The sequence below is a fragment of the Zingiber officinale genome, chromosome 11B, assembly GCF_018446385.1.
Source record: "Zingiber officinale cultivar Zhangliang chromosome 11B, Zo_v1.1, whole genome shotgun sequence".
Taxonomy (NCBI): Eukaryota; Viridiplantae; Streptophyta; class Magnoliopsida; order Zingiberales; family Zingiberaceae; genus Zingiber; species Zingiber officinale.
This window is the reverse complement of record NC_056007.1, coordinates 75,039,296-75,054,039: the sequence shown is the minus strand read 5'-3', so window position 1 is coordinate 75,054,039 and position 14,744 is coordinate 75,039,296. Positions and strand designations below refer to the sequence as shown.

The window sequence follows — 14,744 nt, the reverse complement described above, 5'->3', positions numbered from 1 at the left end:
CGTATTCAAAATTCTCTCTTTTAAAATTATTTTACTTCAAATCCCTCTTTTACAACTTTTAATGTTAAATATATATATGTTCTCTATTTTTTTTTATATACATGTGAAATGGGGAGAAAAGTATAGTTAAAAGTGTAAGTACAATCAAGTTATAGTTAAAAGTTTAAGTACAATTAAGTTATTTTTTCAAAACTACTTTAAATATTAATTTCATGGGGAGAGTTTAAATTAAGGGGCATTTTTGAAAACTTTTTGCATGTTGTTTTTAACTTGTTAAAGTGTTTGTTTTTAATGTTCTCTTTATCTTCATTTTAACTTGATAAAAATGTATTTAACATTATCATCTAAGTATTATGTTTACTTAACTTTAAACTAGGTTACCATAAATAAAAAAAAAAAGATTGTTGATATTGAAAGTACCAAATAATCAAATCTATATTTTGATAATTGGTAAATGTTCAAAGTTAAGAGTTATTATGATCTAATGAAGGTTGACTAAGTATGCAATTAGCTCAACCAGAAAGTGTTGGATCGAGATATTCGCTAGAGGGAGGGGGGTGAATATCGATTAAAAATTTTCGTATAGAGTAAGCAGCGGAAAACGGAAAACACAACACTAACACAAGTTGTTTTACTTGGTTCGGAACTTTTGTCGACTCCTACTCCAAGGCCCACACTCGTTGAGTACTTTCGTTGGACAAATCATTAGCAATTCGAAATGATTGTTACAATTAAAGTACAAGAATGCTAATAGAAAATTAATACTGACAAAAAGGAAGAAAAAAAAGAACAACGCGTTATTGGAGTAGCTTCGTAGCGTCACAGGATCGTAGCATGACAGAGAAAGCGTTGGAGGACCTTATCATTGTTGATTGTTTGCTTCAGCCTTCACCCTCCTTATATAGGAGGTTCGGGGCGCTCGTATACCTTCAGGGCTCCCTGAATATGACGTAGCCGAGCCAACCAGAGTGCTCCACGTGGCGAAGCTCGTTGGGGATAAACTTTGCATTCCGGGCGCCCGGATCACTTTCGAGCGCCCGGACCTCCACTTTTCAGCAACCTGCAAAAAAGAGTTAGTCCGAGGCAAAATGCAAACTACCCTGCAAAATAAAGTGTTAGCACAGTTAAAGAATAGAGTTGTAATTAGATTCCGTCTCCTCGAGACCAGAATCTAGTCATGATCTCGGCTTAGATATCCAAAATGGATCTAAGTCGGATCGACGCCTAATGTTCCCTTCCCGGGAACGTGTCCTCACAGTGACTTATCTTCACTTACCTGCCAAACGTCCGGTCAGCCTTTCGACCCGTTTGGGCTTCGTGGCAGCTATCCGGTCAGTCCGTCGACCTAGTTGGATTTCGTGCCAAACGTCAGGTCAGCCCATCGACCTGTTTGGATTTTGTGCTAGCTATCCGGTCAGCCCGTTGACCTAACTGGGCTTCGTGCCAGACATCAGGTCGGCCCCGTCGACCTGTCTGGGCTTCTCCTGCACACTCGGTCAGAGTGTTAGATAACAACGAAACTAACTTAACCTATTTTGTAATTCATCAAACTTGAGTTAGACCGTTAGTGCTAACTGCACCAACAATCTCCTCTTTTTTGATGCAATGACAACCTGGTTAAGTTAGTGAAAAATATATGCAAGTAAAAGCAAGCATGTATAAGGTTGTGAAGTTATCTTTGTTTTAAAATTTGTTGTTTTACTAACTTAAACCACCTAACCCTCCCCCTTTGATATTCATCAAAAATAAATGCAGAGCAAATTATAACTTAAAATGCAAGGAAGACTACAAATGTAAGTCAGATTAACTTAGGGGAGTTTTAAATGTAGAAACATAGAAAGATAATTTTTGTTTAAGCTTTTATCTTTTATCTTTTTCAAAAAGTGTTAAAAAATAGTTAACTGTAGAAAGATGAAAAAATAGTTAACTTTAAAATTTGTAATTTTAACTTAATCTTTCGAAAAGAATTTTGTAATTTGAAAACATAATTTTCAAATATAGCATTTTTTTAAAAAAAATATTATTAGGGCTAAGTCCAATTTTCAAATCAAATTTTCAAAATTGAGTAAAATCTGGTTTCAAACCTAAGTTTGTAACCTTCAATTTTTAAAATAAATTTCCAAAAATATATTTTTAAAATCAAGTAGAATATAATTTTCAGTATCTAAGTTACAAACCTGAATAAAGTTTATTTTTCAAAATCAACTTTTTAAACCAAAGTTTTGAAGATCATAATTTCAAAAACTAAGTTTAAAAGAATATGAATTTCAAAATTAAATTTAAAAAGTTTAGAATTTGAAAATAAAACTAATTTTCAAACCTAAGTTTAAAACAATCCAATTAAGGATATCTAACTTTTAAAACTAAGTTTAAAAAAATCCAAACAAAGTTTTAAAACACTTAGTTAGTGTTAAATTGATTTAAAAAGAGATATTTAAAAAAAAAAAATTCAAAATAAAAATAATTAATCCTCCTCCTGAACTGGACATTACAAGAACTGTTTAACCAGTTAGCTACTTACTGATTATTAGAGGATAACAGCTTTCACTTGGCTAGTCAGGTTAAGTCTAACTGTAATCAGTTAGTGTTTGACTAAACTGAATGGCTTAACCTGATTAATATCTATTTGGTATTTAACGCCCAGACTTATGTCGATGCACTGAAATAAACATCTTAAGTCCAAGCAATTTGCCTATGCATATCACCCCTTTCTATGTTCGGCAATCACAAACAAAGGAATCATAGGGTGTTGGTGAAATGCTCAAGTACTAGCCCTAAGGGAACATGCTTTCTAAGGAATTTTTCCAATCTAAGGCTAAAATTGATTTAAAACTCTAGAAATGGAAGATTTTACAAAAAAAATAAAGATTTTATCAATTTGAAAGAACTCTTTTTGAAAACCCATTTTTTGTAATTTTAGTATCCTAGTCTATGAAACACATCCCTAATTTTCTATGTAGATTGTTAAACTCACTTTCAGAGAGGGGATTGGTAAATATGTCAGCTAAATTAGATTTGGACTCAATATACTTGAGTTCAATGTCTCCTTTAGTGACATGATCCATGATAAAGTGGTGCCTAATTTCAATGTGTTTGGTTCTGGAATGATGCACAGGATTTTTTGTTAAATTAATTGAGTTAATATTGTCAATTAGTACTTTTACATTTGTAATGCTTAAGTTGAAGTCTTTTAAAGTGTGCATCATTCATAATAGTTGGGCAACACATTCTCCTATAGCTATATATTCTGACTCAGTTGTAAACAGAGCAACACAGTGTTGCTTTCTACTAAACCAGCTGACAAGTGATAGACCTAGTAGTTGACATCCACCACTTGTGCTTTTGCGGTCTAATTTGCACCCAGCATAATTTGAGTCAGAATACCCTATTAATTCAAAATTATTACTTGTAGGATATCAAATTTCTACATTTGTTGTTTCTTTAAGGTATCTAAAGATTCTTTTGACTTGAGTCAAATGAGATTCTTTAGCACAGGTTTGATATCTAGCATACATACTCACTGCAAATAAAATATCGGGTTGACTTGCAGTTAAGTACAATAGGCTACCTATGACACTCCTATAGTATTTTAAATCAATTGGTTTTCTATTTGGGTCGTCATCTAGAATAGTGTTAACTGCCATAGGTGTTTTTATTTCTTAAGTATTTTCCATCTCGAATTTTTTAAGTAATTCTTTGGTATATTTTTGCTAATAAATATAACTTCCCTCATTTGTTTGTTTGATTTGCAATCCTAAAAAGTAAGTTAATTTTCCTACTAAACTCATTTCAAATTTTTGTTCCATCAAATTTATGAATTCTTCTAAAAATTCTGAATTAGTTGAGCCAAAAATTATATCATCTACATAGATTTGGGCTATAAATATGTCCTCTTTTATTAATTTAATGAATAGGGTTGGGTCAATTTGACCCTGGTTAAACCCTTTAAATATTAGGTAAGAGGTTAACCTTTCATACCAAGCCCTGGGTGCTTGCTTAAGTCCGTATAAGGCTTTCTTTAATTTAAAGACATAGTCAAGGTGTTCTAGACATTCAAACCCAGGTGGTTGGCCTACATAGACTTCTTCTTTTATCAGGCCATTTAGAAAGGCAAATTTGACGTCCATTTGATACAGTCTGAACCCTTTATGGGCTGCATAACTGAGTAACATTTTAATGGACTCTAACCTAGCTACTGGGGCATAAGTTTCATCATAGTCAAGTCCTTCAACTTGACTAAACCCCTTAACGATTAGCCTAGCTTTATTTCTAGTAATTTTCCCAGTTTCACTTAATTTATTTCTAAATACCCATTTTGTTTCTACTATTTTCTTATTTTTGGGTGGTGGTACTAATTCCCAAACTTCATTACGCTCAAATTGAGCTAGTTCCTCTTGCATAGCTATGACCCAGTCTGGGTCAAGTAATGATTCAGCTATGATTTTGGGTTCAATTTTTGAAATCAGAAAATTTTGACTTAGGTTTCTAAAAGATGACCTAGTCTGAACCCTTAAGCATGGATCACCAATTATCTAATCAATTGGATGATTTGGGTTTACTCTTATGGTTCTAGGAGGTTGATTCTCTAGATGTTCTTCTTCTTCTTCTTAACCATTGGTTCCTTTTTGATTATTATTTTCTTGAATAAATTCAATTGGTTGAAGTTAGGTTTGTTCTAGGTTTTGTTTGGATTCCTCAAATTTAACATTAGTAGTTTCTTCAATTCTTAGTGTAACCTTATTATATAGTCTGATAGATCGATTAAGTGCGATAGAGGGGGGGACGGGTGAATATCACGCTCTTTAAAAACTTTTTCTTTTACTTTGAAATCAGAATCGTGCACAGCGAAAAGTAAAGAGAGACAAGTTCGTTTACTTCGTTCGGAGTCTAGGTCGACTTCTACTCGAAGGCCCGCGATTCTTGATCGCACCGATGGACAAATCACTATGACCTTTCTTTCTGAGATCCTCGGAAAGAAGCAAATCGTACAAATGAGCAAGATAGTAACAACCTACTATCTTGCTTAAGTGAATTACAATGCAAGCTTATAAAAAATATATTGACAAGTAAATGCAGTTGAAGCTTTGGTCGGTACTTCTGGATGGTGTGGCTTATTGAGCTGATGAAGACTTGTAGCACGGGCTGCTTGCAGAACAAAACTTGTGTCAATCAGAGAGTATCTATCTGCCTCAGACTTCGAGCCTCCTTTTATAGGTATACTGGACGTTCAGTCGACCGATCCTCCTGTTTGGTCGACTGAACACACTCCTCTCCTTCCTAGCTGGAGTCTGACGCTGGCTCGATATTCTGCATTAACTGGTCTTTAATGGTTCGGTCGACCGATCCATCTTTTCAGTCGACCGAACAAGCTCTTTCCTTGTTCGTCGAAATCTACCGAGATCTTTATTTAATGCGCCTTTAATGTTGATTGGATCGGTCAATCGATCCCCGGGTTCGGTCGACCGATCAACTCTGTTTCCTTTTGCTTCTGATCGATGTTGATGAGTTGGCCTGTGCTGAGTCAACTTGGTTTGGTCGATCGATCTCTACGTTCAGTTGACCAATTCGGCTGAACCTGCAACACAAAATTAAACAAAGTATCCCTGCAACACAAAGGTTAACACAGTAATATATATAATGCATGAGTAATATTTAGACAGTAAAAATATCTTGATCTCAACTTGGAAACCTTCCCGGTTTCTTCAGTTGGATCATCGATCTTAGGTTGTTCCTTTCAGGAACTCAACCTCACTGTCGCTCCTCCAGTTGTTTACCTCAACTTACCTACCAAATATGATCCTCCAGACATGTTTGGACTTTACCTGCTCAGTGTCTGATCACCTGATCCACTAAGACCTTTCCTGTAATACTATATTATCCAACAATAATAATAGCAATACAGAATATAATGGTAAACATAATCCTAGATTTACCGAGATCCGCTGGTCCGGTCGATCGTGCGCGGTCGACCGGAAACCATCCGATCAACCTTGCTTGGAGTTCACTTCTCCAAGACTTCCCGTTAGCTAAGATTACCACCCCCTAGGATTTTCTCCACCTGGCTTCACTCACCAAGACTCAGTATTCGGCTACCCAGGGATCAAGTCCTCTAAACCTATCCACCTAGCTTCCACGATATACCGAGATTTCCCTTGCCTCAGTATTCGGCTACCCATGGATCAAGTCCTCCAAACCTATTCACCTGGCTTCCACGATATACCGAGATTTCCCTTGCCTCAGTATTCGGCTACTTAGGGATCAGGTCCTCCAGACCTATCCACCTGGCTTTAGTGATATACCGAGATTTCCCTTGCCTAGCCTACAACTAGGACTTCCCTAGATCAACCTCCATACTTAAATATATTTAAATATATTTGTCTGACATTAAAACCTTAGAGGTCGATTGCACCAACATATTCTGTACCCCTTACTGTTTAGGGAGTATCCTACAAAGATTCCATCTTCTACTTTAGAAGTGAATTTTCCTAAGTGTTCTCTTGTGTTTAAGATAAAGGCAGAGAGACACTAGGTCATCCAAGGCCCCTGATGCAATTTGGGAGGCTTGGAGAGCCATTTGGGTTGCCTAGCATTGTCCAATTTGATGATTGCTTGAGGCAATCTCAATTTAAAGCCTACTCGGCCAAGTACTGGATCCACAAAGTATATTACTAGATCACGTTCTATCGTGGAGCATGCCTTTAACTTAGTAAATTTAAAATTAAGTTATATAAAAATTTCTTATATATGTTTTTTTATTAGTTTTAATATACTTGCATTCTATATACACATGCTATTGAATTACTGAGACTTGCCACTTGTTGGGAGATATTTAACAAGACCCATAAGAAGAAGGATAGTCATTTGTCAATTGACGTTCCTCAATAATTAACTTAAGAATATTAACTTTCGTGAATATATTTGTAGACTTTATATGTAGATTAATAAATCATTATTTTTACATAAGAAGTAATGCCCACCAAAGTTGTACAGACGTCTCTGCCTGATGCAGAGGGAGAGGGTTCACAACCTCTTTCCACTGATAAGGTTAATGACATGATGTCATCGGTGGAAGAAAGAGGACATCCCTCTATGAGTTTGGCTCTCAGGATAAAGTTGTCTTTGACCGGATGAGAGCTCCAAGGATTATGGGGCATCCTAGTTCATCTTCCTTATCTAGTGAGGTACAAGCATTGCGGGAGGAAAATCAAAATTTGCGGACTTGACTCTCGTCATTGGAGGAGACGATAGTTGAGAGGGGCGTAGAGGCACTGGAGATGCGCGAGCGACAAGCTCAAACTATGGAGATAGTTTGCCATATGCAAGTGTTTATAGCATCATTCACTTTGAATTCACAAATGTCATGCCCGATATCATTTGGAGTCTTAGGAGATCGAGAATTTCGACCATTCCCCTATTGAGTAGATCATTTTGAGATATGTTATAATTTATCTTAGCTTTTAAATTTTCTCTGATTTCAATAAAAAAATATTGCTATTACTTTTTTAAAAAATTATATGCATATTTAATTGTATTATAATTTTCCACGATAATTTTTAGATTTTGCATACTTTTATCACTATATCCAGATATCCAAAATCTAAAGTGAAGTATATTTTTTGATTTTGTATTAGATTTTCATTGAGATGTCTTGTATGGATGATATAAACTTTGTGCCCAAATTTTAGATGTATTATTGTAACACCCGAAAATTCTCAAAAGACTTTTATAAATATCCTACTACTTTTCTGGAATTTTAGGATATTTTTATGAAATTTTTAGAGTAGTGGAAGTAGCAAAAATAAATAGAAACGTAAAATAGCGCGGGAATTGAACCCGAGTCTCAAAAGACTTTTATAAATATCCTACTATTTGTAACGACCCAATTTTCCTTATTTTAAGTTCTAAAAGTCCATAAAAATATTTGGAAATACTTTTAAAATATTCTAGAGATTTGTAGGAATTTTTAGAGCATTTTTATGCAAATTTTGGAGGTCGTTTAGTAGGATCACAAAAAGAAAGAAGTTTTAAAAAAAAAAAAAAAAAAAAAAACGTTGAAAGGGAGACTCGAACCCAAGACCTTGACCCGAACCGAATCTCAGTCGAACCCAGCCCAACCAGCTGAGCTACAAGGTTTTTGTTAACCTTATAAGGAAAGAATTAAATTTATAGCATAGTTAAGCGATATTTTAGAAACCGAAAATAAACTTTGTAAATAAAGAGGTGCGCGGATAAGGATTCGAAGCCTAGACCCCTTGGGTTGGTTGAGAGCCGACTAACCAGCTGGGCTGCGCGTGTTTTATTAACCTAGTATGGAGAGAAATAGATTTAAGCATAGTTGGAAATCGAATTAAAACTAAGTTATAAAGGGTTAAGTGATTTTTCCGTGACCTAAACCTAAGCCTTTTCCTCTCTTTTTCTTTCCTCGACGGCGCGATTCTCCTCTCGGGCGAAACCGCAGCCAAGGCGAGGGTTTCCTCCTCTCGACGTCGGCGAGGCATTTTCCGGCCGGTCTCCACCCGTGGGTGACCTTTCCGGCAAGGAAAGCTTGGGGAACACAAGGAAAAGGGAGAAACCGAAGCTCTACCGAAAACCTAGGGCGCTCCTCGTGTTGTAAGTCCAAGAACCACCGCTGTAAGTGCTTCTCACCTGCGGTAGGAGTAGCTCTCGGGGTTTTGTTTTGCATTTTTGTTGTGAAATGAACAATAGCAACCTTTTCATTCTAGCATATGGATTAGATTGCAACCCTTGCTTTAACAATTCGGTTTAAGTTTTTGGGTTAAGTTCTTTTGGCCATTTTAATGCACGGACAGAGTTTTGATGTTTTCCTTGATTGTCACAGCATGCTTTTTGGATGTTTTTACCTTACATTTCAAGCATGTCTAAGTAGCTATGCTTCTTTCCAATCATGGCATGATTAAAGAATGGTTAAGATTCAAAAATGCTTAATTTCACAAGTTTGTCATTTGAAACCTGTTACTGCCGTGAGCTTCCTAAGACCATGTGGGTTGTTAATTCTGATTGAGTTTGTTTTGGATATATCCAGATACTTATTAGTGGCATATGGTTTTAGAATCCCGTGCATAATGTATATATGTGAGAAATACAAGCAAAGTAAGACTATGGTCACAAATTGATCTTGAATTCCAGAAGTTAGAATCAAAGCACACTAAGTGCTTAAATAAATGCCAAGGCATTTTATTACAAGAAGTATTTAAAGAAGGATATAAAGAAAAGTATTTTACTTTTAAAAGGGCATGTACCGGACACAAGGTCCAAGGGATGGGCTCCAAGTTGCCCCTAGACATAAGGTCTAGAAGTGTCTTGATGGTTTTGGGATTAGCTACCTCAATTCTCATTAAGAAAGGCGCGCAAAGTGGTACAATGCCGGGCCCAAGTAAAGTTGAATATTATTTTTAAAGTATAAGAGTATTAATTTGGAAACAAACAGAACAAGTTCTTTATCTCAGTTGCAAATTTTAGTAAGTTAAATGGTTGTTTCCTTTAGAGATGCATGATGTAGTTCTATATTGCTATTTTCATGTTGAGCATGTATTTCCCTGCTTTCTTTTATGCTTATGCATTTCCTTATCGGATTTTGTGAGTAGAAAGCACTTACTAAGCTTTTAGCTTATAGATACTATTTACCTCCTACTGCAGATACAGATAAGAGTAAAGGAAAAGCTAAAGTGTTATAGAGGAAGGCGACAAGGAGATGTTGGTGGTGTGTGTGTGATGCCGGATATGGAAGCGTGGGACCTTACTAGAAGAGTTTAGAAATTGTATTTGCTGGTGTTTATGTTACTGTTAGAGTAGAATTTATTTTGCATTACTAATTTCGTTATCTTCCTGTCATTTAGTTGGAATAACTGTTAAGCTGAGAACATGTTCCTTTTTCCTTATTCTGGCTTAGATTTTCAAGTTTTGTGAAGTAAGATCATATCTGATTGGAGTTTGATTTTTTTTTATATAAGAAGTTCATATCTGATTTTTAGTTTGCAAACTTAGTTGGAAGTGTGAAGTGGTATGCTCAGTTGCTTTAGATTCTGTTATAGCATGAAATTTTCTGCAGTAAGATTCGTTTCCATGATCAGCAGGTTGTATTTCCGTAGATTGATTGGTTACTTCGTATTGTTGGAACATTTGCTTAGTACTGCTGAAACTTTCTTCCCATTACAATGGCAGCATGCATTACAAATTTTTCCCTTTATGTTGTTGCCTTAAAACTTAGGTATAGTGGTTTTAAAATCTCAGAACGAATCACAACATTCTTTTGATAGATATAGAAGCATGTTTTACATATGATCAGTAGCCCTTATTTTATGGAAGGAAAACATGTGATGTTCGGATTACATCACATGCATTCTTGGTCTATGGAAGGAGTAGTAGTACATGTGATGTTCTGATATGCATTCTTGTAGGGATCGAAGCTTCACCGAAATGCATATCAGAACAGTAGCAGTTACTTGCAGTGATGTTCTGATATGTCTTGTGATCGTTATAGTTGTGTTCAATAAATGAGCAGTAGGTTTAATTGGCCTTCTTTTATTTCTGTTCAGTTGTAGAATAAAATGAATGCAAGATATTAAAGGATGTAGCAAACAGTGGAGATACTTAAGCTTCAATTGTCTATATGTTATACTTGCTCGTTGATTCACTTATTTGCATGTTTGATAAAAAAAAAAAAAATAAAGGTATCATGAAATGGTATGCTTCTATCTAGAGACATGTTCTGATATATGATATGTTTTCCAATAGTTTAAAATATCTCTGGTCTTGCAGTAGGTAGTATAGTAGTTAGTAGAATCAGTAGCGGTCACCCTCAGAGTAGTAGTAAGGAGGGTGGTCGTTACACTATTTTTCTGGAATTTTAGGATATTTTTATGAAATTTTTAGAGTAGTGGAAATAGCAAAAATAAATAGAAACGTAAAATAGCCTAAGCGGGAATTGAACCCGAGACCTATAGGACTCTAAGTCTTATAGATAACTCTAGTAACCAAGTGAACCCAGTAGGGCCGTACTGAAAAATAAGGGAATCAATTATATTTATGTTAGAGTTGGGCCGAATTACCCACTTAATATAAATAGGAAGATTATTAAGTGGAGAATTGTTTTAACGACAATTTTTTTCCTCAAACCCTTACACGCCGCCCCCTCTTCCTCCTCTTCTTCTCTCGGCGCACCAAGCCCCAAGGGCTAGGGTTCCGTCCCAAAGGCTCCAAGAACACCTTCCGATGATGACTCTAGCACGAGAACGTTCCTCTCCGCGAGAAGGGCACGTAGACGCGAGGAGATCGACAAAGGGATCTTCTCCACCGGAAACCTAGCATTTGGATTTGTAAGAAACTTCGAGCAGGAGGTAAGAAACCTCTCACCTGCCGTATAAGTAGCTTTTCATACGTTTTATGCATTAGTCTAGTCATATGTAGAATTTTCAGTATATAGGATGTGAATTAGCGCACACCAAGTGTTTGCTTTAATGCTTAGCTCAGTAAAATGCCCCTATAGGCATTCCAATAGCTTAGATAAATGCAGTAGAAGCATTTTATAGTACAGTTAGTCTTGCTACAGCTTTTATGGGACTACGGTCCAATGGGTGGGCTCCCACAGTCGCCTCTAGGTCTAGATAGCTCTGGAATCGATCACTGTATCGATTGGCTGGACTGGATCGATCAGGCGATCGATCCAGACGGAACCCCATGCACAGTATCAAGCTGAATCGATCAGACACTTCCAATCGATCAACCGATCGATTGGGAGGCTTGATAACAGATGGAGACCCCTTATTTCAGTCCTTGATCAGGTGCGAAGCCTAGACTTCCTCCTTAGCATAGGAACAGCAATCAGGATGTAGTTAAACATGAATTTCAGATTTAATAGCAATTAGCAGAAGAAATTGTATTAGTTAGCAAAATTTTTAATCAACTCAGTTTATTCCGCACATTAAGAATAGTTAGCAACAGCATAATGTGACGGTCCGACCTCACAGCCTAGTTTAGTAGGAGGCGGGTCGTTACAGAGTGGTATCAGAGCAAAAGTTCCATACTTCCTACACACACATCAGCATTGATCCTTCAACTTCCAAGTAAGAACATCTCTCACTTCATTTATGTTTTGTTTGTTTTCATGTTCCTAGATAACTAAAGCATGCTTACATATGTATGATAGTACCTAACATGATAACAATAGTATGCAATATGATCCTATTAGTTATGTATGTCCTCTATTTCTTTAGAAAATGATACGAGGACGCCCAGCTAGAAAGACACCAACTACTGAGCCCCAGCATGAGGCAGGCAGCTCAGTGCCTCCTCCAGACCTTACAGCAGTAGTGGCTCAATTATAGCAGCAATTAGCTGAACAGCAACAGGAAATAGCCACTTTAAGGGCTAATCAGCAGAACACTCCCACTGTCACTCCAGAGCCTAACTTGGCAACTCCAGTAGTGATAGAGGTTCCACCAGTCCAACCTGTAGCACCAGTGGCCCCAGCAGCGGGGACACAGAAAGAAGCCTATCTGATCCAATGGCAGAAAGTCAAGCCGGAGAATTTCTCAGGCACCAGTGAACCATGGGATGCTCAACCCTGGTTCAAAACACTGGAGAGTACGATGGAGCTTCTGGACTAGCCAGAGCATGAGAAGGTGAAGTGCGCCTCTTTCTGTCTGACATGAGACGCACGTATGTGGTGGGAGAAAGTTAAAGCGAAGCGCCCAGTGGATCAGATGACATCGAGAAGGAATTCTTCGAGGAGTTCTTTCACATGCGGGTCACAAACCGCCACTACGACGAGTTCACCGAGTTTCGTGGCAACCTTTTGAGGAGGCGTGAGGAAATTCAACAGATCGCCTGCTCTATGCCCAAAACTAGTCAAGACCGAAGGGAACGAGTCGGTTGATGCTCAAGATGTTAAGGCCGGAAATAGCAATGAATGTGGCCGGTGATCCATAGGCCACAGAACTAGTGAGCAGTGCTTTAACCACCGAGCATTACAAGAACGGATCAGCAAGCAAGTCCTCTCGAGTCGAAGGCCAAGGAGGCTCGGTACTCGAAAACACTAGGGCCACAGCCCCACGGCTCTTAATCGGAAAGGAACTCAAAGAACAAACGCAAACCGTGGAGTTACCCAAAGGAGGACCACCAAGAACAACCTAGTTATCCCAAGTGTTCTACTTGTGGAAAATTTCACCCAGGAGTTTGTCGCACACGAGGATGTTTGAATGTGGCCGGGAAGGGCATATGGCTAAACAATGCCCAAACAAGACCTTGCCTCCATCACGGACCGATTGATGTAAGTCAAGCCAAGACAGTTGCATCAAATGCAGTCGCTTTAGACGGGTCCACACATCGCCGGGCATTAGAAGCCCCTCATCCACGGCGAGGATCTACTCACTCACCGGAGAGGACGTAGCGAATGCCTCGACGGTTGTTACAGGTCGATCATTATTTTCAACTGTCTTATTCGATCTCGGGCAACCCATTCTTATATATCCGGGATGAAAAGTTAGCGATACCTCCAGAGGTATTCAGTGGTCAGTTTCTGACAACACTACCTTCAGGAGAAATTATGGCATCCACGCACTGGCTCAGAGCAGTGCCAGTCATTATAGCAGACAGAGAACTCTTTTGTGATCTGATAGTGCTAGATATGACTGATTACGATATCATTTTTGGAATGGACTTCCTAATCAGATACGGTGCCTCTATCGATTGCCGTAAACAGAAAGTCATATTCCAACCTGAAGCAGGAGTACAATTTGAGTACAGCGGAGAACCAAAGAGAAAAGCCAAGAAATTTCTCTCAGCTCTGAAAGCACAGAAATTGCTAGATTCAGGATGTACGGGATTTTTAGCGCATGTAGGCAATACCAGTCAGGACAAGGACCAAAAGCTAGAAGAGGTCCGAGTTGTATGTGACTACCCAGCAGTCTTCCCTGAAGAGTTACCAGGCCTAGCACCAGACAGGGAGATTGAATTCGAGATAGAACTCATTCCCGGTACGAATCCCATCTCCAAAGCACCCTACCGCATGGCTCCAGCAGAACTGAAGGAACTTCAGGAGCAACTACAGGAGCTGCTTAACAAGGGCTTCATACGTCCTAGTCACTCACCATGGGGAGCGCCTGTATTGTTCGTGAAGAAGAAGGACGGGAGCATGCGCCTGTGTATAGATTACAGAGCACTGAACCAAGTCACGATCAAGAACAGGTATCCTCTTCCCAGAATAGATGACCTGTTTGATCAGCTAAAGGGAGCAGCAGTGTTCTCTAAAATAGACCTCCGGTCAGGATATCACCAGGTTAGAGTTAAAGAAGGTGATATATCCAAGACAACCTTCAGGACCAGATACGGACATTATGAGTTCGTAGTCATGCCCTTTGGCGTGATAAATGCTCCAGCTACCTTCATGGATCTCATGAACAGAGTATTCAGGGAATACTTAGATAAGTTTGTTATCGTATTTATCGACGACATTCTTATCTATTCTAGAACTCAGGAAGAACACGCAGAACACCTGAAGACAGTACTACAGATCCTTCAGCAGAACCAGCTGTACGCCAAGTTCACGAAGTGTGAATTCTGGCTCGATCAGGTGTCCTTTCTGGGTCACATCATCTCCAAGGATGGTGTTATGGTAGACCCCAGCAAGATAGAGGCTGTGAGTAACTGGAAAAGACCTAAGAACGCTAGTGAGATCAGAAGCTTCCTAGAACTAGCGGGCTATTACAGAAAATTCGTAGAGGACT

At 38.2% G+C, this 14,744-nt stretch overlaps 1 long non-coding RNA gene across 1 annotated transcript; it reads left to right on the top strand.

Moving 5' to 3' along the window:
• The first annotated feature begins 8,399 nt into the window (after window positions 1–8,399).
• Window positions 8,400–9,959, top strand: LOC122034478. The gene is made up of 2 exons (XR_006126712.1): window positions 8,400–8,631; window positions 9,658–9,959. It is a non-coding gene; the product is annotated as an uncharacterized LOC122034478 (long non-coding RNA).
• The last annotated feature ends 4,785 nt before the right edge of the window (window positions 9,960–14,744 follow it).